Source organism: Dreissena polymorpha, chromosome 8, assembly GCF_020536995.1.
Source record: "Dreissena polymorpha isolate Duluth1 chromosome 8, UMN_Dpol_1.0, whole genome shotgun sequence".
Classification (NCBI taxonomy): Eukaryota; Metazoa; Mollusca; class Bivalvia; order Myida; family Dreissenidae; genus Dreissena; species Dreissena polymorpha.
In genome coordinates this window covers 2705025-2732871 of record NC_068362.1, presented here as the reverse complement: position 1 = coordinate 2732871, position 27847 = coordinate 2705025, and the positions used below count along the sequence as shown (strand labels likewise).

General features: G+C 37.8%; 2 long non-coding RNA genes across 3 annotated transcripts in view; one reads left to right on the top strand and one right to left on the bottom strand.

Moving 5' to 3' along the window:
- Positions 1-27847, bottom strand: part of LOC127842913 (uncharacterized) — a 78992-nt gene that overhangs the window by 36562 nt on the left and 14583 nt on the right. The window contains exons 2-3 of one of the 2 annotated variants that reach the window (XR_008031968.1): positions 19768-20208; positions 9107-9252 (exon numbers count right to left, since the gene is read on the bottom strand). This is a non-coding gene — a long non-coding RNA (uncharacterized LOC127842913). Of the gene's footprint in view, positions 1-9106; positions 9253-19767; positions 20284-27847 lie in introns of those variants that run through there. The other variant, XR_008031967.1, reaches the window with a different exon arrangement.
- Positions 6634-9840, top strand: LOC127842915 (uncharacterized). Its single transcript, XR_008031971.1, has 3 exons — positions 6634-7066; positions 7624-7734; positions 8297-9840. It is a non-coding gene; the product is annotated as an uncharacterized LOC127842915 (long non-coding RNA).

Genomic DNA, 27847 nt, shown 5'->3' with positions numbered 1-27847 from the left:
CAAGCAAACGTAACCATTTTCGAACTCATCCAAGATATCATTGAGACCAATCTTCTGACCAAATTTCATGAAGATTGGAAATAAATGTGGCCTCTAGTCAGAGTGAACAAGGCAAATGTTGACGTCGCACAACGGACAACGCACGACGGACAAAAGGCGATCACAAAAGCTCACCATGAGCACAACCAGGTGAGCTAAAAATAGTAAAGAAATTTAAAAAAAAACTCAAATTTACGTGTGTGGTACAAGCTGTATATTGAAACAAAATATATATTAGACTTCAACATATTAAAGTAACATTACTGCTCAAAATCAACAAAATGTCGTACAATTGTTCGTAAAATAAACTTAACCAATTAAAAATCAGTGTTCCTTATGGCAATTGCCGAAATCTCAATGCCAGATGTGGTCTGGTAAATAGATGTTTGTAGATACAAAATGCTCGTTTTTATTATTGTTTTGCATATCTATTCATACGACACATGAACACTAACATAGTGTTTGTGTGTCGTATGAAAAGATATATTCGCGGGAATAAATTGTGGCCACAAATAAATAAAAACAAGCATTTTGTATCTACAAAAATCTATGTAATCATACCACATCTTGCGTTGAAATTCTGGCTATTGCTAAAAGGAACACTGATTGTTAAGGTGTTAACTTTATTTTACGAAATACTTAACAAAATTTTTGTTGATTTTGAGCGTTATAGAGACTTTAATAATTGTAAGTATTTACATATGAAATTAAAAATATTTACCAGGTACTTAAAAAAGTTATGAGCGTTTTAAAACACCTGGGGTCTAATGTCCTAGCATGCACTTTTTTGAAAGGGCTAATGTCCTAGGGGCTAACGTCCTAGAGGCTAATGTCCTAGGGGCTAACGTCCTAGAGGGCTAATGTCCGTACCCCGCAAAAGGCACTGTCGTATCCCTTTACATACCCTATACTTCAGAAAAAAAAATTCAATTGTATAAACTATTAATGTAAATGTTAGAAATGTTGTAGATTGTACATTTTCTATTACAAACAGTTTCTCTGCTTACAGACAGGACATTTTATTCAAATATCATTGGATGCTTACTAAGGTTAGTTAGCTATGGTGAAAAGCTGGGTAACACAGCTACGCCGAAAAATGAGAACGCAGATTTTATTAAATTCCTTTGAAATCAAGCTTTTAAGAAATATCATCTGAAAACAGAAACATACAGAAAAGTAGGATTCAATAGTCCGAAATAGAACATACCATAATTCCAGACATTAACAAAAAGAGAAAGTGCATGCTTTTTAAAAAATAAATGATAACACAAGAATCAAAGCTGGGAAACAACAAACTAAAACGCTAAAATAGAAAAGAAAGCAATAAAGAGTCTTACTGAAGAATTTGAAATTATTAAACATGAAAATCTGCCGAAGGATAAACCATATAAGTTACACATCATTTTGTAGAATGCACCCATTTTATGTACTTTTTTGTCGAATAAGTGAATGGCACACATGCAAGTGTAAAACCTGTAATAAATCTTAAATGTTTTTTTATTCTTATGAAAGGAACACCTTTATCAGCAAAGTAGTGTGTGAAAGGGTTAAAAAAAGAATGCTTGTATGGTGAATGCGAGTCATTCTAGCCAGCACACTAATATCTGATAGATATCCGTAGCAAAAACAGTATATCTATAAAATGGCCTGATGTCTAGCCGATGTTAATCCGTATCGCCGCCAGGTGTATGTAATTAACAGTACAGTCATGTTATATGCAACACTTTTTAATGATATATTTGTGCACATGTTTCATTTTAGCTCGACATGGCGAATATCTCGTCGTCTTTTTTCCGGGCCGAGGTCAGCAACAGCGAAAGATGACTCCTTATATTCGCCACTGACCAGCAACTGCAATTGTTGAAGAAAGCAACGACATGGTACATTGACGGGATGTTTAAGGTCGTCAGACAACTGTTTTACCAGTTGCTTTCTATTCATTCGTTCGTAAGGTAAGGTGCGGTGACGAAATGAAGCAGCTTCCGTTGCTTTTTGCAGTGATGGCCAGAAAAACAAGTGAAGACTACACACAGGTAATTGCATTGTATTACCCTTACCTTGAACATTTTGTCAAGGAGTTGGAAGGCCTGTTTCAAAATGGTGTAAAATTGTGCGATGATTCTGAGATCAGAGCTGTTTTTTCTCTTTCTTGTGTGATTTGCGACGCTCCAGCTAAAGCTTTTATTAAGCAAATTAAAGGTCACAGTGGCTATCGCGGATGTGACAAATGTGTACAACATGGTGTGTGGAACGGGAAAATGACAAATCCGGACACAAACTGTCTACTTAGAACAGATATAGCATTTGATGAAATGCAAGATACAATGCATCATACTGGCCAGTCACCATTTCACTGTTTACCAATTGGTATGGTTCTCAGTTTCCCATAGATGCTATGCATTTGGTATATCTAGGCGTTGTTGATATTGCTTTGGATGAAGGGGCCACTCAACAGGGGTTGTCATATAGGGGCAAGTGCAATAAAACAGATATCAGAAAGCTCGTTTGATTTGTCAGGACATTTGCCAAGAGAATTTAATAGGAAGTCATGTACGCTGGCTTATATTGAGAGATGGAAAGCAACAGAGTTTCGCCAATTCTTGCTGTAAACATCTGCCTCCTCCATTGAACAAACATTTTATGTTATTGTTTGTGAGCATATTCTATTTGTCCAGCAGTTTATTTTGCCATGCGTACAGAGTTTATACGCAATAACTTTTAGTTAAGTTTGTGCAACAGTTCGATGAGCTTTATAGCAGAGATATGGTTGTTTTTAACCCTTACAATGCGGGAACCGAATTTTTGAGGCCTTTGCAAACAGTTTGGATCCAGATGAGACGCCACAAAACGTGGCGTCTCATCAGGATCCAAACTGTTTGCTATTCTGATAGTATTCTTTGAAAAAAATCGAAGAAAATGCTAATTTTTGAAATTCAGCAGACGACATTTTAGCAGAAGACAAATTACCCAGCATGCAAAGGGTTAATGTTCATGCATGGTTTGCTCACTTGCCTTTAGATTTGCAGAGCTTTGGTTCACTTGAAATATTTTCTGCTTTTGCTTTTGAAAGCTTTTTAGGGAAACTAAAAGGCCTTGTTAGAAAACCTATGCTGCCTTTGCAACAGGTCATTTGCAGAATAGCTGAATGTAAAGGAAATAAGTTTGATCCTGAATTCAAAAGTCCGTCTAAATTCCAAGACGGCTTTTGTTTTTTAAAAGCATAACCATGGACCACTACTGCAAATGTATAACAATTTTCAAAGTATGCAATTCAAAGAAATCCATTTTCCTAAGATAGTTTTTTTCTATTTTTAAGGGTAATAATTGTATGCTTATTAATGCTTAATAATGACAATGTTGGCATTATTAGAAATATTTTTACCAAAGAAACAAATGAAAAATATGCTGTTTATGAATTGTTCACTTATTCAACGCATTTTTTCAGTATACCACTACATTCTTCAGACTTACGAATAAAACATGTTAAAGAACTGCAGGGTAATTTGTGTAAAACATTTACTAACTGACATTATTTGTAAATGTGTGCTTCTGCCATTAGATTATGGCTTTGTTTGTTTTCCCCTTATTCATGATTTGGTACCGAAGTAATACTGATACCCAAGCAAGAGGAAATTATATAAATCATTTGTGTATAATTATGTTGTCAAGTAGAGTTTCATTATACAGTAGATTCTGATTAATTCAATAGCCCATTTGTCACATCCGATTATTCAATTATCCGGAGTAATCAATTATACGGAATCAGTTATATTTCCAATGTTATCACTGTTAATCATATACATGTGTGTATGTTATCATGTTTTTAACCTATCATTATAGTATTGAGGCATTTAATCTTTCAGTACGTGTAAAAGAAATTAATTAAATAATCCAAACGATACTCCATTAGGATGTGTACCGATGGTAGAAAGAGCTCAAGCTCATGACAACAGTAAATCGTATGTGGGACAGCATGTGATCGATACTGCTACTTCTAGATCCCAAAATATTCAGCGAACAACCTCAAACAAACTGAAATTTTAACAAACAAAGACCACATGTTATTGAGGGTGGGCTCCTTTAACTGTAAAGATGTGAAGGCATCCACACATGCTATCCTAGAAATGTCTAAAAAGTTTCAAATAATATTGCTACATAAACACTGGCTGTTCCAAATACAAACTGCAATATGTGTTCATGATAGCAACAATGAAACCCCTATTGCAATAAAAATCCTTTCAAAAAATAATTTCAAAATCTGCTCTTAAACATAATTAATTACAGTGGAAACCCTCTAAACCGGATCCTCTCTATACCAGAATCCTCTCTAAACCGGCCAAATTGTCCGGTCCAATTTTTTCACCTATAAAACCATGCGTAAAATATCTCCTCAAGACCGGAATCCCCTCAATTCCGAATACCGGTCATTCTTTAGATCAAAATTGGGTCATTCCATACGTAATTATACCTCTCTAAACAGCTCAAGGCCGGTTTATTGCACCTTAGACCTAGTGTCAAAAAAGTTGTGAATAGCGGATTAAAGAAGCATGAAATTAATAAAGGTGGTCGAATAAATAGCAAAATGTAAAAATCACAAAACAATTTAAAGATACTTGTCCTGTGTTGTACATATCGATCAATAGAGGTGATAATACTGATTATAATTACTGAAAACAAACATAGAGTTCTTTAGTGTGGTTTGTTTTTTATGTAGGAAGCAGTGCTTTAAATTATCTTAATGCTATTTAATTTTGTATTGTTTATTACAATTGCTAATTAAGTGTCATATAAAATGGGGATTTCGCAGTTATTGAAGCAGTTGCATTAAGATATTCATTTATATTTTCAAATTGGTAATTAAGATAACTAAGACTAAAAATGTCCGAACCTCCTTCTAAGCACATGCCCGTGGAATTATCTCTACAAGACAAAATCAAATTGATAAAAGAGTCAGAGATGTTCCCTAAACCTACACTCAAGATACTGTCAGAGAAATATGGGGTAGGAAAATAGACAATCAGGGATATCATGCGAAAAAAATAAATTCACCTAACAAATGCATACATGTATAAAATAGTTTGTTATTCAGAGTGCACTGTTTGATTTATGTTGTGACTGATATTGCTGATATACATGTATGTAACTTAACTATTAAAATTTGCTGAAAGTGTTTTTTCCACATCAGGCTATGTAATTGCCCGGGTGTACATTGTCCAGGGTAATCATGGAACTTAGGCTGGAAATCCATGGTATAACATGGAATTCCATGGTAATCCCTGGAATTTGAAACAGTTTCCAGGGTTTTCCAGGTTTTTTTTCTAGAAATGTCCATGAAACGTGGACTTTTTTTCCAAGCATTTTCCAGCCTTGGATGAAAAAGCATGGAAAAGGAATGGAAAACGCTGGATTTAGGCTGGATAACCCTGGAAAATATCTCCAGATGGCATGGAAAGTGGAACATAGAATTTTTTAAGCATGGAAAAGACTCTAACATTTTCAGCTAACCCTGGAAAAAACTTAGACTTTATAAGAGGAGAAAATAACTTATAAAAATGCAACACATTTTATTCAAAGTAAATCAAAGTTCAACAATTTACACAACATATGAATAAAACATAAAACAATGTGCATAGTTTGGGCAGAAATAGTAGTAGTTATAGTAGTAGTAGTAGTAGTAGTAGTAGAAGTAGTAATGCTGGTGCTGGCAGTAGAATATGTTGTAGGAGTAGAAGTAAAAGTGGTTGTTGTATAAGTTGTACAAGCAGTTAAACTACTGATAATTATACTATTGGTGCAAATTTAAGTGACAGTAGCAGTTACTATTGTGTTGTTGTTTTAGCATTTACAGGAATAGTAGCAGTAATGATAGCAATAGTAGTATAAATAATAATAACAATACTAGTAGCAGCAGTAGTAGTAGTAGTTAAGGAAGTAGCATTAGCAGCAGCAGCAGTAGTAGTAGTAGAAGTAGCAGCAGCAGCAGTAGTAGCAGTAGCAGCATCAGCAGCATCAGTAGTAGTAGCAGTAGTAGTTGAAGTACTAGTAGTAGTAGTAGTAGTAGTAGTAGTAGTAGTAGTAGTAGTAGTAGAAGTAGAAGTAGAAGTAGCAGCAGTAGTAGTGGTAGAAGTAGTAGTAGTAGTAACAGCAGCAGCAGCAGTAGTAGTAGTAGTTGCTGCAGCAGGAGTTGTAATAGTAGCAGCAGCAGCAGTAGCAGTAGTAGTAGTAGCAGCAGCAGCAGCAGCAGGAGTAGTAGCAGCAGTAGCAGCATCAGTAGCAGTAGTAGTAGTAGTTGAAGCAGTAGTAGTAGTTGAAGTAGTAGTAGTAGTAGTAGTAGTAGTAGAAGCAGTAGTAGCAGCAGTAGTAGTAGTAGTAGTAGTAGTAGTAGTAGTAGTAGTAGTAGTAGATGTAGTAGTAGTAGTAGTAGAAGTAGTAGAAGTAGCAGTAGTAGTAGTAGTAGCAGTAGTAGTAGTAGTAGTAGTAGTAGTAGGTAGTTGTTGTTGTTGTTGTGGCTGTTGTAATAGTAGTAGTAGTTTTGCAGAAGTAGTAGTAGTAGTAGAAGTACTAGTAGTAGAAGTAATAGTAGTAACTTTCAAAGCAATGTCTACAAGTTTAAATTCCTTAACCCTGTTCAAGGTGTATACACACTCAATATTTAACTACAGTCCAGGTTTGCAATTAACAAACTATCTGAAAAGCCTGTGTGTGAGTCAGATGTGTCTGCGGCTAATCTATTGGTTATAAAATATCACAGCCTTTTCTGATTGGCTGAGTTCAAATACAGAAAGTTTACCTGTTAGATTGAAATTCTGGAGAAGGCGTATTGAAGAAAAAATGCAGGTTAAACTTGTTGTTAAAATGAAGTTAATGTAATTTCACAAACAGTAGAGTTAATGAGTTTTTCCATTAACAAGAATTTCTTAAAATAATAATGTATGGATATCATTTGGAAAGTGACATGAAATGTTGTTAAAAAGTGATGCATACAAGTGTTTCAGAAGTCTGTCTAGGAATAGAACAACAACTGAAGGTTTGTGCTTTTCATTATTTTTAAATATTCCTTTAAATTTATTCTTCTTATGTCATCATTGTAGACCTTTTTTATGTGACATTTTAGGTAAAAGTATGGCAAATATAGAAGTTTAAAAGCAGCTGTCACACACATTTTCACTAAGTGCAGTTTGCAGCTTGATAAAGGAAGTCCTATGTGGAGATATTAATAAGCTTGAATGTAGTATTGGAAGTTTATAATGCATGGCTAGGGAACTGAGGCTAAGGGAGTTATGTGCTGTGCATGATAAGAACTCAATGCTCATTAATGCTGTTAATGTTTATAAATAAATTAATTAAACCAATAGCATTGTTTTTTAGGTTTCACTGTGCATTTTCATACCAATAGAATTACACATCTTTCTAATTATAGCAATAATAAATTTGTACTAATCATACCAACAAATTTTGTTATGCTATGCTTTGTGATGTATTAACTTCATTGTAAGTTATTATTAAAAGACCATTTTACTAAATATTTAAAACAATACTTGAATTCTTTTCTATATGCATTTTCATTATGTGCTTTAACTGTAGCTGACCAGTTGATGGAAGATACTGCAGAGTTTGGCAGGGAAATAACCCAAGACAGCAAAGCGGCTCTTTTGGCGCATTTACCAAGAGGACTAACATGGCCACAAATTCATGGTAAATATTGTTATGCCCCGGGCTCATATAAGAAATTTAGTGTTAACCACCTGAAAGTATTTTGTCTTTTTGGTATCCAATATTTTGGTCTAGTTTCAATTACAGGTTATTTTTATATGAATTAGCAAATTAGCATAACTTTCATATAGCAATATCTGAATATAAAATTCCTATATATGTTTGAGTTTCCAGAAACATGCTAGTGTACCCCGTTTTGGGGCATTTAAGAAAACAACAATATAAATTTCAAAATAAAAGAGAGTCATTATAAAAATATAAGTTAAATCACCAATTTATTCACTTTAAAGTCTCAGTTTTCCTGTTTGCAAGTAGATTAAAGCCCGCTTGCAAACTACTTAGGATCGTAAATGTTCGCTCGAATACAAAAAAGCCAGATGTACAGAATTGAGCAGTGATATGAAATATCTAAAATAGATAAAAATATGAATGAGCATTAAAGTATAGATATTCAATCATATGATTACTGCACATTTACTTTTACAGATGAATGTAAAAAACTTATGACTTTCTTGTAATATTGTTTGCTTTGTTTTTCTTTCAGAGATCATGCAGGAGCCCTACAGTATAACAGCAGTACAAGTTCTATAAAAGATCCACGACCTACTGAAGCCCAGCTAATTAACAAAAAAGTTTTTAAAAACTGTAATTTTATCCCACCTGGGTACTTATAATTTACTAAGCTGCCTACACAAGTTTTAGATTTGCAATTATATTTTAAATTGTCACTTGGAAAGTAATACATGTACATCTATTATGTTCTGAATTTCTTTGAACAATAAAATTATATAAAAGTATTTTAATGAAATTAAGCACCTAAATTGCATTAAAGTGAAAGTAGCTGAGAACAAGATGTGTTTGTGAAACACAATGTCCCCCTATATGACGTTTGACCTTGAAGGATGACCTTGACCTTGACCCTTCACCACTCAAAATGTGCAGCTCCATGAGATACACATGCATGTCAAATATAAAATTGCTAGCTTCAATATTGCAGAAGTTGCATTACATGAGCAATTTTGACCCATATATTTGACTTGGAAGGATGACCTTGACCTTGACCTTTCACCACTCAAAATGTGCAGCTCCATAAGTTACACATGCATGCCAAATATCAAGTTGCTATCTTCAATATTGCAAAAGTTTTCATAAAATAAGCGATTTGGGCCACATATATTTGACCTCTGACCTTGAAGGATGACCTTGACCTTTCACCACTCAAAATGTGCAGCTCTATAAGTTACACATGCATGCCAAATATCAAGTTGCTATCTTTAATATTGCAAAAGTATTCATAAAATAAGCGATTTGGGCCACATATATTTGACCTCTGACCTTGAAGTATGACCTTGACCTTTCACCACTCAAAATGTGCAGCTCCATGAGATACACATGCATGCCAAATATCAAGTTGCTATCTTCAATATTGCAAAAGTATTCATAAAATGAGCGATTTTGGCCACATATATTTGACCTCTGACCTTGAAGGATGACCCTGACCTTTCACCACTCAAAATGTGCAGCTCCATGAGATACACATGCATGCCAAATATCAAGTTGCTATCTTCAATATAGCAAAAGTTATTGCAAAATGTTAAAGTTGGTGCAAACCAACCAACCAACCAACAGACCAACCAACCAACAGACTAACCAACAGACAGGGCAAAAACAATATGTCCCCCACTACTATAGTGGGGGACATAAAAATATTATCCTTGTGCTCATGTTCAGCTACATATATTGTGACATACATGAAGCAGCTAAAAATAACTTAAATTTTTCATTTTGTTTCTTGTATATCGTTTGTACAGGGTTCGTGAATTGTTACTGTATATTACTTGACTTGCTTGTATTTTGTTACTTTGAATACATGTTGTGAAGGTTGCATTATACTTTTTAACTTTTAAAGGAGCGCTTGTTCTGTTATGTAAGGGCCTGATTTATGATTATGGACCTAGAGGCTTTGTAAGCATGTATTAAACAACACTTGTTTGATCTGAATAATTTGTTAAATAAATGTAACACAATTTGTAATCTGATGTTATATTTTGATGAATTGTGAACAAAATAATACATCGAAGAAACTAAGGCATTATGTTGATTTTTTGTTTTGTTTTAATCTAACCTTTAATTATGATTTACTTAAGCTGTGAGTATTGTATTCATTTAATACATGAATATTGTTTTTAGACCAGAAATTTCTTTTTCTATTCAGTGACCATGGTAAACGCTGGACAATTTTCCATGTTATACCAGGCATCCATGGAATATTGAACATGGAAAAACCCTGGAACATTTTCCAGGGTTTTCCAGCCAGCATGGAAAAAATACCGTCCGAATACTCCATGTAATCTGGAAAACCCTGGAAATAAATCCATGGTTTTCCATGGTTTTCGAGATTACATGGAGTATTCGGACGGTATTTATTCCATGCTGGCTGGAAAACCCTGGAAATTGTTCCATGGTAATTATTCCAGGGAGCCTGGAAAACCATGGAAACTATTCCAGGCTATTTCCACATACCATGGACAATTTTCCACCCTTTTTTTTAAATATTGACGCTGGAAAAGGCTGGAAACTTAGTCCGAATACTCCAGCCTCATATTTTCCATGGATTTCCATGGAAAACCCTGGACAAAGTACACCCGGGTGACTTACTGAAAGTTAGATAGTCAATGTCCCCTCTAAACGGAATCCTCTCTAAACCGGAATTTCCTCTCGGTCCCGGGGTTGTCCGGTTTAGAGGGTCTCCACTGTATAATGATAAACACAAAAACAACATTTGAACATGAAATAACATGATGATAAGGTTACTTAGATTTTAGGCCAAACCCACGCTTCCTGGATTCGAGTTCAGACACAGAAGATGAGGCATCTCAAGCTTTGGTTGCAAAGAGGCAGTTGGTAACGCATAAACATGTTGTAAGAAATAGTTTCTATAATTGTACAATGAGAGGACTGTTGTGGCTGACCTGGAGAGTTGTGGCTGACCTGTCGGAAGCTCGTTGGCGCATGCGCAATGAGGAGACGCCCAGAGCTATACAGACTGTTAAACGAACATTCAGTGAAATTAGTTTTGTGATATTTATTAATAAATCGTGGTATATTTTAGCAAGCGTTGAGTTTTACTTGGAAAGTACAAATAATACAACATTGGCAACAAGGTAAATTCTGGAAAATCAGCGGGATTTGGGGTAAATAACAACATTTTGCTTTTGCCAGTTTGTCAACCACGTGCTATTGAAATCTCAAATTTCAAAACTAATAAGGTGCGTTTGTCAATTATGAGCCAAGAATCGCAGTCGAATCACAAGGGGTCACACAAAAGCAAATATCGGACCTTATCCTCGTAAAGGATAAAATCGCCGTCCTAATAGACCCGACGATCGTAAATGAATCAAACGAAGGAATCCAAAAAGCAAATCAACAAAAAGTAAACAAATATAAACCTCTGATCCCCACCATCCAAACCCTGTACAAAGTCGACAAAGTGGAAATTAAAGGCCTGGCCATAGGAGCACTAGGAGGATGGCACAGACACAATAGCCATACACTAGAGTTACTAAACATCAAAGATAAAGGCTTCGAAGCCCACCTGTGTCGATTAGCGTTAAAGGGAACGATCAACACTTTAAGACTCTTCATGGAGGGCTAGGTGTACTACGAGGGAACATATGACAACGAGAAGTCATGGCCATAAAGTATATTTCTGATGGGAGGAAGTCCAGCCTCCGCAAGAAATTATGAGACCAAAAGCCAAAGGTCTCATATCCCACCACGGCACCCCAACGGTCCTTTTCAGAACCACCACATATGTAGAAGACCTACACATAGGCAGGAAGACCCGCCAGTGTAAAGGAAAAACTCCGGTCCTTCACACAGGAAGTTCCTAAACCCAGCAACAAAATGGGACACACTGCGTTACCATAAATAAGACCCACCGGTATCTTATTATACAAATCTCGAATGGATAGCCTAACCATGTGAATCCATCATTGGCGAGTAAACCCGGCTACACGAGCCTGCGACAACAAGCTAGAAGTGAAACGGAAGGGCACATCGTCTTTCTCCCTTAATAGCCATTTGCAGATTGATCAGCAAGGAATAGTTTTAAACAAATTTGAGCCAGTTTGGCAGAATTATTTGTTTTAGAAGGGTCTTTCTTGGAAGTAACAATTATTAAGGTGACGTCACAAGTTTATGTGCACACGTTCTATTCAGGTGGACTAGGACTTCCGCAGTTTGCAATTGTGCACAGGGGTACGGCGCAGTTTGCGCACAAGGACTTCTAGCCATCGTAATTTGCGGGGGCGCACGGAGATGTTGCAGTTGGCAACCAGGGACTTAACTGCAGTGCAAAGACCGAGGAAGGGTCTTGGATCTTGGCTGTTCTCATACTTTTAACCAGTTTGGTTGGTACGTAGAGTAGGGTGGGCTATTGTTGCAATTAATGAAGTGAACAATTGTTAGCAATTTAATTCAAATCGGTGTATTACTGAAACTTGGCTGCTTCTCATACTTCTAACCAGTTTGGTTGGTAGGTATAGTAGGGTGGGCTATTGTTGCAATAAATTAAGTGAATATTTGTTGACAACATAATTCCTAATAATTTGGTTAAAAAACATTTTTTAGACTATTTAGGTAATTTCTGGTTTGAAAATAAGAGTACAATAGATACACAAGTAAATTCTGTATAGTTTAAAGGACAGTTACAACACACCTGTACTTGTTTCATTAATTTCCTAAACTAAATAAAACTGGTTGTCCATATCTCTACTGCATTGGAGGCAGAGTTGAGTGAATTGCCGGGGGTGGGACCAAAGGCTGCAGGGGTAATTGTTCGGTTAAGAGAAAAGCATAAGACCATGGCACCTGATTTATTGTCTTTAGCATTGGGAAGAACAATCTCTGGGTATCTGCTGGACCTCGTGGAGTTTCCAGAGGCAGTACAAGATTTTAAGTCAGTTGTTTCAGATGACCTTACCGGGCAACCCTCTGCAGAGCAGTTTGTTCTATCATTACTGAAACATGCTTTTGCAAGTGTTTAGATTGAAAACTAGGATAACACAATTTATTTATTTTTATTTTCCACTGCACTGTAAGCGTCAGCGCCCTCACACTACTTTGGGGGAAGGGATCTGCAGCCCTTAGGAGGGGGAATTTTTAATAAATGGGGGAATTTTTATAAAAAAAACAAACAAACTGTGTTTAATTGTTATAAACATATATTTCTATATATGTTATATATCTTACTGTCTATAGGACAAAAAGGTATGAAACCATATATTATTAGTACATTCTGGGTTATTTTCCGATACAAACGTAACGTAGCGGTAACATAGTGCACTGACAATACAATTGAAACAAAAAATAACACCCAACGCCCAAAATGTGCCAAATTGTTTTCAGTAAGTGTCACCTGCTGTTGAGACGGGTGATGTAATATGTGATGAAATATAAATGTTTGTAATGTTATGTTAATATAATGTAAATAGCACTACAGAGAGTCCATGTTGTAACTGAATTCCTACATAATTTATCTATTTAGATGTACTTCTATTCATATCTTGAATCTGTGTCAACTATTCAAGTGAGTCTGAGGCAGAGTCGGACTCCGGTATTTCTCCTGCTGGTGACAGAGAACACGCCGCTACAGCTGTCGCCAAACTCTGCCAGCCTTCGACTTCCGCCAACGTTGGAGGCACTCGCGTCCTGTCCGCAAACGGGTGACTGCCGACCGCAGACCTAAGGAGAAGGTTAAAGGAAAAGGGTTCTACGATGTTCCCCAGCCGTTTATCGACCGGCCTATATTCAGGGTAGGTAGACATCGGTGTCATACGCGGTATGAAATGCTCGTGTTCTCGCTTGTATACCTATCATTTAGATATGACCCAATTTTGTATATCATTCCAGAACTTCCGCTCGCACCAATGGAAAGCACATACGTAAGAAGCAGCGATCAACAACAGCCTGGCCGACATGAGGAGGATGACGTGGAAGATGATGGGGTTACAGGGCATCACAACGCAAGATTTTAAAACCACTTACCTGTCGTTGAGCGGTTACGAAGCGGTACTTGCATGGTTTGAAGATATGGATGTCAATCTCAAACCCGTGTTAAATTACATGAAGAACTTCATGCAATTCATGAAGTACGTTAACATTGACATGGACCTACTGTTGGTAAATAATGATCAACGTGAGTATAACAGGCTTACTTGTCTCCAAGTGCATATTTCTAACATGCGTTCTGGTCTCGATTCAGGTGTGTTTGAGCTACACAAAAGACAGATGAACTCTAAGCCGATGCCACCTACACCAACCGAAGTGAAGCCAGTCCTTGCAGTTGCAAAAGCAGACTTGGATAAAGCGATGGTTGAACTCAGAAAGAAAAAGGACGACTCCGGACCGATTCTTACAAAGACAAGGATAGCCTTCATCAACAGATATATCACGGCCTATCTGTGTCTGGGCAAGGGTATACGTGTCGGCACAGCCGAAAATATGTAAGGCAGTGAGTTTCAGGCGGCATATAATGGCGAGCGGACATTATCTGACCGTGGCGAACCACACATTGTAGTACATGTTGCAAATCATAAGACGAACATCACGCAGGACTGCCACATTGCCCTTAATCCCTACTGGACTGATAATTTTGATTTATATTTCAGGTACGTGCGCACCATCATCTTCCGTCTGAAGAATCCGACACACCCGTACTTCTCCACGCAGAGCGACGGGCGCCATTTCCGTAAGGTCAGCGACGGGATCGAAAAACTGCAGAAGCAGTACAAGGTTCCAAAAATCACCTCATCAACGGCTCTGTGCTCGTGGGAGACGTGGGTTGAAGGAAGGCCTGAAGCCCACAGGAAGTAGGTCGCCGACTACCTGTGCCATTCGGCGGAGGTAGCAAGAAGCCACTACAAACACGGGTTTGCGAAAGCTTTGATTGACGCTCTTGCTGTTTTGGAGGCGATCGAGGAGGATCAAGGGGTGGACGGCAAAGGCAAACGCGTGTCAGTAACCATGGACGTAGCGGTTGCCCATAGCGTACCTCGAGCGGTGGCGACAACATCAGTCGATGTGACGCCTGCCGCTGAACAGGAGGTACCATCGTCCACGGCCACGCCACCGAAAACCGTCTTTCCAAGATCACCGAAGACACCAAAGAACCTAAAGGTGAAGCCTATTATGGACCAGCTGAAAGAGAAATTGGCCGGGGATATCGCCGACGTGACCCTTCCCACCCCTACCCAATTGATAGACATGGAGAAGGCTGCTGGACGGAAGATGAGCACAGACGATGCGACAACCATACAGCGCTCCCTCCGGACCATGCAGGACAACGCTCTGGGGGACCAAATGGTCATTCGTCTTTTGGTGAACGATTGGACCTGATTGCACCCACATTGACGGCCAAAGACTTGGTGAGGAACAAGTATGCTGTCAAAATAAAGGAAAGCTTACTGCAGTCCAAGTTTCGTTCCATGAAATAAACCTACCAGAGCTCGTCCCTGAATCTGGAAGGCGATACGCTGAGGGCCCTCATCAAAGAACAGAGCTGGCCTTACGTTTGTCTCCGCAGCACTGCCAACAATGGGCAAGGTGTCTTCGCCAACTCGTTCATCAAGAAAGGACAGGTAGTGTGTGATTATCATGGCCAAACGATTTCGTCGGAGGAGGAAGAGAAACGGATGAGGAGCACGGACTCTTTGGCCACCAATTACATGCTATTTTTAAAGCAAGGTAAGATTTGTATAGATGCAGCTAATCAATGCAGTTGTCATTCCAGGGCGAAATTCATGAAGACATACGGGCGGCATATGAACCATTCGGCCAAGATGTGGAATGTGAAGCCGAAGGCAGTGGACTTAAATGGTACTACCATTATCTTACTACTGGCGATTCGCGACGTAAAAGCACTGCGAGGAGCTCCTCTTCGACTATGGGGTCCGAAGAGGGGAAGATGGGGAAGATATAGATTGGCTAAAGAAGTAAAGGTCTTGCCCCGAATAGGTAAGTAATAGGGTAGGTATGGTAGGTAGGGTAGGCACGGTTAAGGGCCCATCTGTGACTACGAACAGATAGGTATAGTATATAGATGTTGTAGGTAGGGTAGGACCTAGGTACGGTAGGTCGGTATTTGCGGTATGTATGGTAGGTTGGTAGGTATCGTAAGTAGGTAGGTAGTAAGATGACAAATCCGATCTGTTTTTTTGGTTTGATGGTTTGGGTTGTTAGGTAGTGTAGGTAGGGTATAGGACAAAAAGGTGGACTTTTACTCAATCTATATAACAGTAATCTTATTTATTTAAATGTGGGTCGGTAGGTAGGCTTTTTTTTCTTACCACAACAATTAATTGAATATTTAACTTAATGAGAATGTCATTATTTTCAGGTATCAGCAGTGTGAAATGCATGACCACAAAGTACTAACTTTCAGATCCAAGTTTCAGATATAGTTCTTAATAAGATGTTTGATCCAGATTGACTTTATCTGTAAATTATTGTACAAATAAATATTCTGTGAAAACTAAAGACTGCATTTTGAATAAAGCATTTATTGACTATAATAAATGTAAATGAAACAAAACATTAACAAAAATAACAATTTTGAACGAATCAGACACTTTCCGCAGTTGCGTAAATTTTGGACATAAAATTCGTACACGGATTTTGTAACAGAAAAAGCTTTTGTCTTTACCGGTATCTGTAAATTACTGTACAAATAAATATTCTTTGAAAACTAAAGACTGCATTTTGAGTAAACCATATATTGATTAGAATAAATGTCAATGAAACAAAACATTAACAACAAGAGACAAAATTGTCACAAAACTAGGTTTTCATTGTGAAAAAAAAAATCTGATAAAGGGAGAAAACTCAAACTGAACTTTTGAAATGAACAAACAAAATTAACCCCCTTTGTAAGTTTGTTTTTTTTTTAAATCTATTTTTAGTCGTGGCGACCTTGACATTGGAGATATTGACGTGATTCTTTCGTGCGACACACCGTCCCATGATGGTGAACAAATGTGCCAAATGATTTTAAAATCTCACAATGAATGACATAGTTATGGCCAGGAAAAGCTCATTTATGGCCATTTTTGACCTTTGAACTCAAAGTGTGACCTTGACCTTGGAGATATCGACGTAATTATTTCGCGCGACACACCGTCCAATGATGGTGAATAAATGTGCCAAATGATTTTAAAATCTGACAATGAACGACATAGTTATGGCCCGGACAAGCTTGTTCCGCCAGCCCGCCAGCCAGCCCGCCAGCCAGCCTGCCCGCATTCGCCAATCTAATAACCAGTTTTTTCCTTCGGAAAACCTGGTTAAAAAAAACAGTTCTGAACGATTCAGACACTTTCCGCAATTGTGTAAATTTCGGACATTAAATTCGGATGCGAATTTTATAACAGAAAAAACTTTTGAGTTGGCGGTTAAAAAACAGGGTCGGTCGGGTAACCGGAAACAAAACTTTTTTTTTGTTAGGACTATATTGGACAAAGCCATAACGGACCGTGATATATTGGAGTCAATTTTCACTACAAATCAGCGATTTTTTTTGGATTTTTTTTACATTTTCTGAAGGGGAAAAAAATCAGTTTTGGGGGAAAAAAAATAAACTTTTCATTTGGGGGACTGCATCCGGCGGCAGATTTGATAGATTGAGGGCCCTGAAGCATTGTGTGTTTTCATTAAGTTCTGGTATAAATCACACATGAACTAAGAATAATTTGACCATCAACACATTGGAGAAATAAAGATACATTAATATTGAATACTTTTAGAAATTCAAAGCATGAATTTTTTTTGTATTTATTTATATTTTAAGGTTGAGGAAGAAAGTGTTGCAACAGAAGCATCTGCAATCCTGCAAGAAAACGAAGAGAGCCTGCAGGATAGTGATTGCTATGAAAACACTTCCCTGAACTCCAGTTTTGTCTACGAGCATGTGTCGGTTCAAATGCATGAGTGTGTAGGATAGGTCACTCTGTGTAACTGTATGTGTCTATGTCTCATGTATTATGGTTTATGTCCCTTGTCTTGTATGTGTCAATTTGCTTCTCTTGTGAGATTCAGTCCCTTGTCCGGTGTGCGTCCAGCCATGTACTGTGATGTCATACTTGTTTTGTCCAGTAAAAATGTGAATTATCAAATAAACAAGATTTGCATTGGTCAGTTCTAAAACCCTTGTAAAATTCAGTAAAAATTACTGACCATGCTTTCCTTTGCTCAAAGGCTGTCGAAAGACACACTACCAGTCTTAAATGCTTCTGTGCAAAGATTGCGGAAAAATAACTGTGCGCACTAGTCTTGTCTTAACATTATTGCTGTGTGCACTTTATCTACCAACCTGGTGAGTTTGAAATTATTTGTTTTTGCATCTATTTATTTTGTCTGCATTGCAAATGAACCTTATTTATATGGAATATTGTATTTGTGTTTGTAAGGTGGCGGCGTGTTGTAATTCTGTTATTTTGTTTGTACTTGTAGGTTTCTGTATTATATTATATATATTATATATATATATATATATAATTCCCGATATACTTTTGGGCTCATAAACATCCGAACCTTTGAAGGGCGTTAGTTGTTTCCAACCCCTACCCCACTACATTTGGCTCCCCGACGGGGAAACGAACCCCGGTCTCCTGCGTGACAGGCGGGGATACTCACCACCATGATTCCCTGGTCGATATTTCATTGTGGAGTTTCCGAGTTAAATCGGTGTGCAGAAAGTTGATTAGAACCATATGTCACGGTATGAACTTGGTCACATTAGGGGAGAAGTTGTGTGGCGGTCTGGTTAGCTTAGCCGGGAGAGCACTCGCCCTGTAAGCGAGGTGACCCGGGTTCGAGTCCAGGACTGGCCGCACAATTTTATCCTCCTGTGACAAGTGGCGCCCAAGGTGGGGCAGACGTGCGAAGGAAGGACCAGGTTGGCAGCTGGACCAGGTTTCCGGAGGGCAGCGAGGTTGGTACCACGTTCGTTGAGGACAGGCCCACGCTGTCAGAGCGGTGCTGGATTCACGAGCACGACAACCCCAAAGAGGCGCGTTGACTTCCGTCCAGCTCCTAGGACCATTTCGCAGGACCCGCAGTACTTTTGGAAAGGACAGCTAAATTGTGTATTAATTATGCACTTTCTCGTAAGAGAAATCCGCGTGTTTTTCAGTGTTTATGTGAAGTTTTGTTTACACCACGTGACTTTTGTACTTTTTAATAGTGAATTTCGTCACTAGAACTTTCTGTAACTGTTCGTTGTGGGCGTTTTGTTTGTGAATGTGTTAAAGTAAATTTGTTCCCTTAAACATGTGGGATTGACTGACCAAGTAAGTCTATTATATCAACTTCTTTTATTTTTATATTTATGACGCACCACTTATTACGTGTGTTTGTGCACACAAATAGTTCCTTTTGTAACAAATGTAAACAATGCGTACGCAAACCTGTCCTGTATTTCAGTTCGGTGTTATTGCAGTCTTTGAAAATATTGTATTAATTTTAAACATGATAATTTTCTGTAAGTATTTAAGAAACGTTTGTAGCGAAGTTCAATTTTGTAAAAAAATTCAGTTCACGGTTAATAATACAGTACAGCCAAAGCGGAACAAACGTATTTCGCGATCCGCGGCGGCAAGGTGAAACGAGTAGATGCCGCGTCAGTCGTTGAAGCCGCGTCAGTATGCGGCAGCAAGTCGCATTTCGCCGCGAAACTTCGCATCTGTCCGCCGAGGCATGCCGCCATCCGCGACATGATGCCAAGTCGATGCGCATCATAAAATAAACAAGATGTGTTTGTGAAACACAATGTCCCCCTATATGATGTTTGACCTTGAAGGATGACCTTGACCTTGACCCTTCACCACTCAAAATGTGCAGCTCCATGAGATACACATGCATTTCAAATATAAAATTGCTAGCTTCAATATTGCAGAAGTGACATCACATGAGCAATTTTGACCCATATATTTGACCTTGAAGGATGACCTTGACCTTGACCTTTCACCACTCAAAATGTGCAGCTCCATGAGATACACATGCATGCCAAATATCAAGTTGCTATCTTCAATATTGCAAAAGTATTCATAAAATAAGCGATTTGGGCCACATATATTTGACCTCTGACCTTGAAGGATGACCTTGACCTTGACCTTTCACCACTCAAAATGTGCAGCTCCATGAGATACACATGCATGCCAAATATAAAATTGCTAGCTTCAATATTGCAGAAGTGACATTACATGAGCAATTTTGACCCATATATTTGACCTTGAAGGATGACCTTGACCTTGACCTTTCACCACTAAAAATGTGCAGCTCCATGAGATACACATGCATGCCAAATATCAAGTTGCTATCTTCAATATTGCAAAAGTATTCATAAAATAAGCGATTTGGGCCACATATATTTGACCTCTGACCTTGAAGGATGACCTTGACCTTTCACCACTCAAAATGTGCAGCTCCGTGAGATACATATGCATGCCAAATATCAAGTTGCTATCTTCAATATTGCAAAAGTTATCGCAAATGTTAAAGTTGGCGCAAACCAACCAACCAACCAACAGACCAACAGACCAACCAACAGACAGGGCAAAAACAATATGTCCCCCACTACTATAGTGGGGGACATAAAAATATTTTTAAAATTATTAGTAACATGTAGTTAACAAATTTTGAAAGAACAATTATAATAATAATTAAAATCATAATAAATTCATTGTGCGCGGATTGTAATAGCATATACATGAAAGCAACGTTAATGTGTCTGGCCAATTAAGTTTTTTTCCCGTCCGTAGTGTATGTATTTCACACATAAACAAGGTCACGTAATTATGTTTTCGCGCATACAAGTGGTCAAGGCTCCAGCATATGGTGGATTTATAAATTAATTGCATGTTGATTTTGCTATTATATTTAAGCTGACAAAATTAGCAGTTTGAAGCCACATCAATAATCAAGACGGTTACGACGTATTTGTTGTTTTGTTAATTATCAGCTTATTATAACTATTGTTTGAATATGCGTATATAAACACGTTTTATTTTGTTCATATTATACAGTTAATATCGCTACTAATTACCCGATAATCCCGTGTATTCCAGTTTTAAAGCAAATGCTGGTATATATTTACGATACACAAATATTCTCGATATTTCCTTAAGTATCAAAATTAATACATTTTGGCATTTGTTACTATTTATAGAGATGATGAAATAACGTCTAATCGGGGCGTTTTTTTCCCCACTGAACACGCGATTACGCCTGACGTGATGTTCATGTATTTATTCAACACAAAATACACCCAAACTTTCCAAACGACGTTCTCCATGTCTGCATAATTAGCGCGCTTTTTGTGAAACAAAGGATATTTTAGCACTGATTATTTGACGCTATAATTTGTCAAAGGTCGCGTTAGCATTAAAATCCGGAAGTGTGTTTCGGATTACAAATTTCATAATGATAATCAAACAAAACATTAACAGTTGCGCGTAATTAATTCTACGCTACACATACATGAATGTACATGTAGGTGGATATCTTTTCACTCGATCCGCCGCGTACGTATGCGGCAGATTTACTCCGCGAAAGTACGCGAGGTTAATACAGACTCGGCGTCGTTGCGCGGATCGATGCCGAGTGCCATGGCGATAGGCCACGTGAACACACGATTCTGCCGCCGTGTACTAATAATCTGGCCGTGGTGTAGCCGCGGATTATGTTTGTGCCGCGTTGGCTGTACTGTAGTTATGTAATATGTTTTCGTGACCGCTAGATTTCATTCATTTGCCTTAAGGTTAAATTACAAATTAGAATCCACATGCTGTAGTTAATTTGTGGTATTGACTTCTTTTATTTCCTTTAAATAGTAGTAAAATTATAAATATTTTTAGTGTTGTAATAGTTTGACAATTATAAAGTTTTTGCAGAAATTATTTGTTTTAATCGTGACATGAAACGTGTTATTGTAGTCGTACATTTCCATTAGAGCTTATACGCTTTATCTAATTACACATCAGTTGTTCATGAGAATTTTTAGCTTATTTAAAATTATGATATCGTTTTGGAATTAAGGTTTTTTGGTTTAACACTTTACAAATGTTGATTTTATGTGTAATATTGGTACATATCAACATATCTTTGTGATTTAGACATTCCCCCTATAGTTATATCTGTCAAACAGTCTAGTTTCTAGATTTGTGAATGGTAATGGTGAAATTCATTTAAACTCTCACTCGACCCTGGTGACCTTCGTGAGCTAAATTTAAAACTTTGCGTTGCATAATTTCCGGTATACACAGTCTTAAACCAGTACTTCAAAGTAGTAATTTATCTTCACTGTGGTTAAGTTCATGGCGCGGCTAGTTCTGCTAATGTCATTGAGACTTTTACTGCCGAAATTTTCCAGGAAGTTTACGTAATCCTCTGTAAGAGGTCACGTCAGGCCAGGCGCTACTGAAAAGAACTGTATTTAGCGCTGCATGCCAGCCCAACAAACGCCAGATTGAGAATTATTTGTACCGACAAAGAAAAAAGGTCCACAAGGCTGTGTCCTTGGTGCCCTACGCTGACTCGGACAATGATGATGGTGATGACTCGGACAATGATGATGGTGATGGCACTTCCTTTCACTGGGTGTCTTGAGCGGAAATCGGGGGATCGTTTGATTCCCTGTGCGATATTTCATTGTGGAGTATCCGAGTTAAATGTTTCAATTAAATCGCCACCTTTCAGTTGGGCAGATTGGATTTCTTTCGGTTGTTGAAAATTGATCCCAGGGGTTTTTGATATGTGATTAATTTGCACTTCGACCCCAACAGGTACAGATGAAAGTGTTTGTATCTGAAGACACATGCCAAATTTAAATATTCTTTACCTGAAGCTATTTACAATTTCAAATGATAATGCTCATTCTTTAATGTGTGTATTTGTTAAGGGTGTTATGCGTTGTGAAGTTTTGTTTGTCAGTGTGTTTATGTACTTTCTGAGGTGTTATCAATCCCAAATTTGACTTTTCCACATTTTTTCTTGTATGTTTGTTTCATGGCCGGAAATGAATATATAAGTGATTTGTTATTGAAAATTGTTAATATGGGAAGTCATATTGTCATTCTCATAATGAAACTAACAGGTACATTTGAATGACCAATGAAAATCTTGCAACAGATCAATTCTAAATAACGATTCAACATGACCACAATTGCACTAGCTTTCATGGGTGAATGAACACTGGCAAGAGGACGAAATTCACACAAAGAAGTAAATGTATGTTATATGAAAAGGGAGATAACAAATTGACCTGTACTACACTTTATCACTAGTTCCGAGAAGGAAACATGTATTGTGACATAGACTCTACCAAAGCTGATACAAACGGATTGGAACATGTGTGACATGGCTACACAGACCAATCGCAGCATATCATTGTATCAGAAATTTACTTGTGACACATCTACACTGACTGACAGAAATATGAATAACTGTAGTATTCAAAATGAAATCGGTATTTAGTGCAACAAATCGGAAAAGGTTGCTGAAGACATTGTCAGTTATGACATGTGTGTGTTTTACACCGGATTGCCAAACAAGGAAGTTTTCCATGCAATATTTAGTGAACTCGATAATGCAGAGGAACAAACAAACTGATCAGGAAATGGAGATAACAAGGGATGACCTAGAACACTTCGACTGTTGATGAATTTGTGTTAATTCTTATGTGTTTGAGACTTGGTTTGCTTGAAGAGGTATTGGCGTACAGATTCCACATTTCAAAATCAACATGCAGTAATATTAACAAGGGCTGTTTGTAAAACATGCATGCCCCCATATGGGCTGTCAGTTGTAGTGTCAGCCATTGTGTGAATACGTTTTTTGTCACTGTGACCTTGACCTTTGACCTAGTGACCTGAAAATCAATAGGGTCATCTGCCAGTCATGATCAATGTACCTATGAAGTTTCATGATCCTAGGCCTAAGTATTCTTGAGTTATCATCTAGAAACCATTTTACTATTTCAAGTCAGTGACCTTGAGCTTTGACCTAGTGACCTGAAAATCAATAGGGGTCATGATCAATGTACCTATGAAGTTTCATGATCCTAGGCCTAAGCGTTCTTGAGTTATCATCCGGAAACCATCTGGTGGATGGACTGACAAGACGGACCGACATGTGCAAAACAATATGCCCCCTCTTCTTCGAAGTGGGGCATAATAAGCAGGATGATCATGTACCTAAGTGTGAAATTGGCATCAATGACACCATGGATATCTCGCAGGTCTGCAAAAGAGAAAATGCCAAATAAATTTAAGAAGTACCCAAACTGTAGAGTAACAAGCAAATTCGTTGAATTGATATCCCCCGCCAATATGCTTCTGGACACAAAAGTGTTATATTTGACACTCAAAAAAGCATTTTTTCAAGATACAAAGGGCCATAACTCCATAATTAGCAGATGGTTTACAATACCATTTGACGTGCATCATCCTCTTAACCATATATATACTCATACCAAGTTTCAATGAAATCAGCCAGAGCACTTTCAAGATATGGCTCCGAACACACAAAAAAGCATTTTTTCAAGATACAATGGGCCATAACTCCGTTATTAACAGATGGTGTACAATGCCATTTGGTGTGCATCTTCCTCTTATCCATATATATACTCATACCAAGTTTCAATGAAATCCGCCAAAGCACTTCCAAGAAATGGCTCCGGACGGACGGAAAGACAGACAGAAGGACGGATGGACAACGCCAAAACAATATCCCTCCGCCTATAGCGGGGGATAATGATAGACTTACAGAATTTTATACGCAAAATCCACAAATCATTGGCTGCCAAAACATAACTTTACTCACACTACAAATCGCACATGACATGGAAGGCCTTAATTGGAATTAGTCCCACTGGTGTGATTTCTTTCAGATTTGTGGAGTGGTGGAATTAGCGATAAACAAATCACTCTTAAAAGTGGACTGCTGGAACTCTGTAAGGCTGGAGATGCAGTTATGGGGGACAAAGGATTTTTAATATCGGACATGACCACCCCAAGGGGGTTACATTTAATCATTCCATCCATGAAATTTCAGCGCTTTAATCGCCGACAGGTTGAAGAAACAAAAACAATCGCCAATCTTCGCATAGATGTGATACATGCCATGGAACGATTGAAGAATGTCTGCATACTTCAAGGGGTTATGACCATTACTATGTCTAAACAAGCATCGCATATACTCAAGATATGTGCTGCCTTGTCAAATGTTCATCCTTCCTTGTTACAGGATCACTCAATAAGGAATTCTGTAATGCACTGTGTACAAATCTGCATTAAATGACTTAAATGCTTTGACATAGTTCAAATGTTCATAAACAGTTATTTTACTCTTGTAACTTTTGTATTTGTTATCCCCGCCGAAAAAAAAATCGGAGGGGATATAGTAATAGGTCCCGTCCATCTGTCCCTCCATCCCTCCGAAACTTTTTCTAGAGCATAACTCCAAATCAATTTAATTTTTCATCATCTGTCCATCCTTAATGTGGTTTCCAGGGCGTCTAAATGTATATTGCTTTGTTCGATATAATGCGCTCCCCATTTCTGGATGATTCATCATCTGCCCATAGTTAAGGTTGCTACTAATGTGTCTGAATCTAAACAAAATCGGTTACAATGCACTCCACCTTCTTAGAAGATTCATCACCTGTTAATTTGATGACCAATGTGTCTGAATTAACATGGTTCTGTGCAATATAACGCTTTCCATCTCTAAACAATTCCTAGTTTGTCCATACGCAATATGACTTTAAAGTAGTTTTCGTGAATCTGTTTAATATAACACGTTTCTTATGTATTACACATCCTGCGAAAATAGATTTTCTTTTCAATTACATTATGTTCATATGGATTTTAAGAATATTAGTCATCAATAATGTAACAGTCAACAAGTATATAAGTATTATCAACGACAACAAATGCAATTTATTTATAGTTTCGGAAAATGCCATCCAAAGCATGAAAACCAGAAAAATTACAGGTAAGAATTTTGCATGTTTGTGGTTTTGTAAAACTTGTATGATAACACTTTTGGCATTATAAAGAATTTGTTCAATTAATCTTAATAATGCTATCACACATTGCTTCAAACAAGTAGTTGAATTATATAAACTAGACTTAAATACCAGATACTCTTGTTTCAAATATAATATCTTTAGTAAGTTAAACAACAAGAGGGCCTGAAAGGCCAAAGGTATCCCCCACAACATATGCTTTGTTTGAGGATGGGTGCAAATTGGACGGATGAACATAATGATAGATGGACAGACGGAGGACAATAACACAAAACTAAGACAAAGGAAGGTTATATTCATACCAAGTTTCAAAGAAATCCGCCAAAGCGCTTCCAAGATATGGCTCCGGACACAAAAATGCCTATAGTAAAAAGCATTTTTTCAAGATACAAATGGCCATAAGTCTGTTTTTAACAGATGGTGTAGTATTAATGCCATTTGGTGTGCATCATCCTCTTATGCATATATATACTCATACCAAGTTTAAATGAAATCCGCCAAAGCACTTCCAAGATATGGCTCCGGACACTGAAGTGCCTATAGTAAAAAGCATTTTTTCAAGATACAAAGGGCCATAAGTCTGTTTTTAACAGATGGTGTACAATGCCATTTGGCGTGCATCATCCTCTTATGCATATATATACTCATACCAAGTTTCAATGAAATCCGTCAAAGAACTTCCAAGATATGGCTCCGGACACAAAAGTGCCGGACGGACGGACAGCCGGACGGACGGACAACGCCAAAACAATATCCCTCCGCCTCTGGCGGGGGATAATAAAACCATTATCAAACTCTTCACTCACAAATATGCTAGGACTATTTTTATGATCACTGTGTAATCAGGACAATTAACATTGAACACTGGTCGAGGAATAACTTTTTATTTTCGATAACTTGGTAAATTGCATCGCATACTGCAACTCCGGTTAAAATATTTGTCATTCATTTGTTGATTTATCTTGTTACAGGTAATAGTGTACCGTGGTCTGCAGATGAGATAAAAGAAATACACAAATATTTCTAGGAGTATATAATCTTAAAATCCAAAAGGCCATGTCCTCGGATGGTGGAAATATTATCTGCAAGTGCGAAGAGCAAGGCCAGTGGCGGGACCATATGGAAACGCCACTGGAAAGTTATAAAGAAGAAAGTGTTGTATCTTGTGCAAATAGCCAAAAAGAAATAAGACGTACTAAAAAAAAGAACTTTGGACAAGTAGATGGCGCCTTATGTCGATATTGAAAACAAACAAGTGCATTCTATACTCTACAGGCCACACAGACTTTGTTTGCCCAATCATTTTTTTCCGTAACAAATGTTCTAAGATTAGACTAAACAACTGTGAAATGTTTTTTAATGCCTTTATTTTTTGTAAACTCAGTTAAGACAGGTGGGGGGACTATACATCTAGGAATGAAGGCGATTCCTACAATTACAGGCAGATTAATAATCAGTTCAGTGACAGGCGGGGTGGGAATGGCCTTAATAGGCCTAGTGGCTCTTCATTTCAGGAAAATTCTGGCTGGCAACTATATGGTGAGGAACGAGGAAATAACCGAGCACAGAGGAAGATGAAGGCCGGGTTTTGGATTGTCCGTGGTTGGAATGTGAATCCAGACTCTGATAATTTTAATACACGTTTTTCTTGTTTTGTAAATAAGCAATTTGATATTTAAGCTATAGCAGAAACTCACTTGTTAAATAATGAAGTTTTAGATATTGAAGGGTATTCCTGGTCCTTATTAGTCCCTTATAGTAAGTGAATCGGCTGATTCCATTACTTGTCCAGGACGAGGGCTTAGCCCTACAAGTCTCAACTTCATCGTCCAGTGGGGCCCTCGTGTTGTCATCTTCAGAAAGTGTTGATAACACTGACTCTGAGACTATGACACAAACACAGACTCTAACACAAACACAGACTGTGACACAAACACAGACTCTGACACAGACTCGTCTCTGGACAGCGACACAGACTCGTCCTTGGACGAGTCTGTACACGTACTTTTTGAG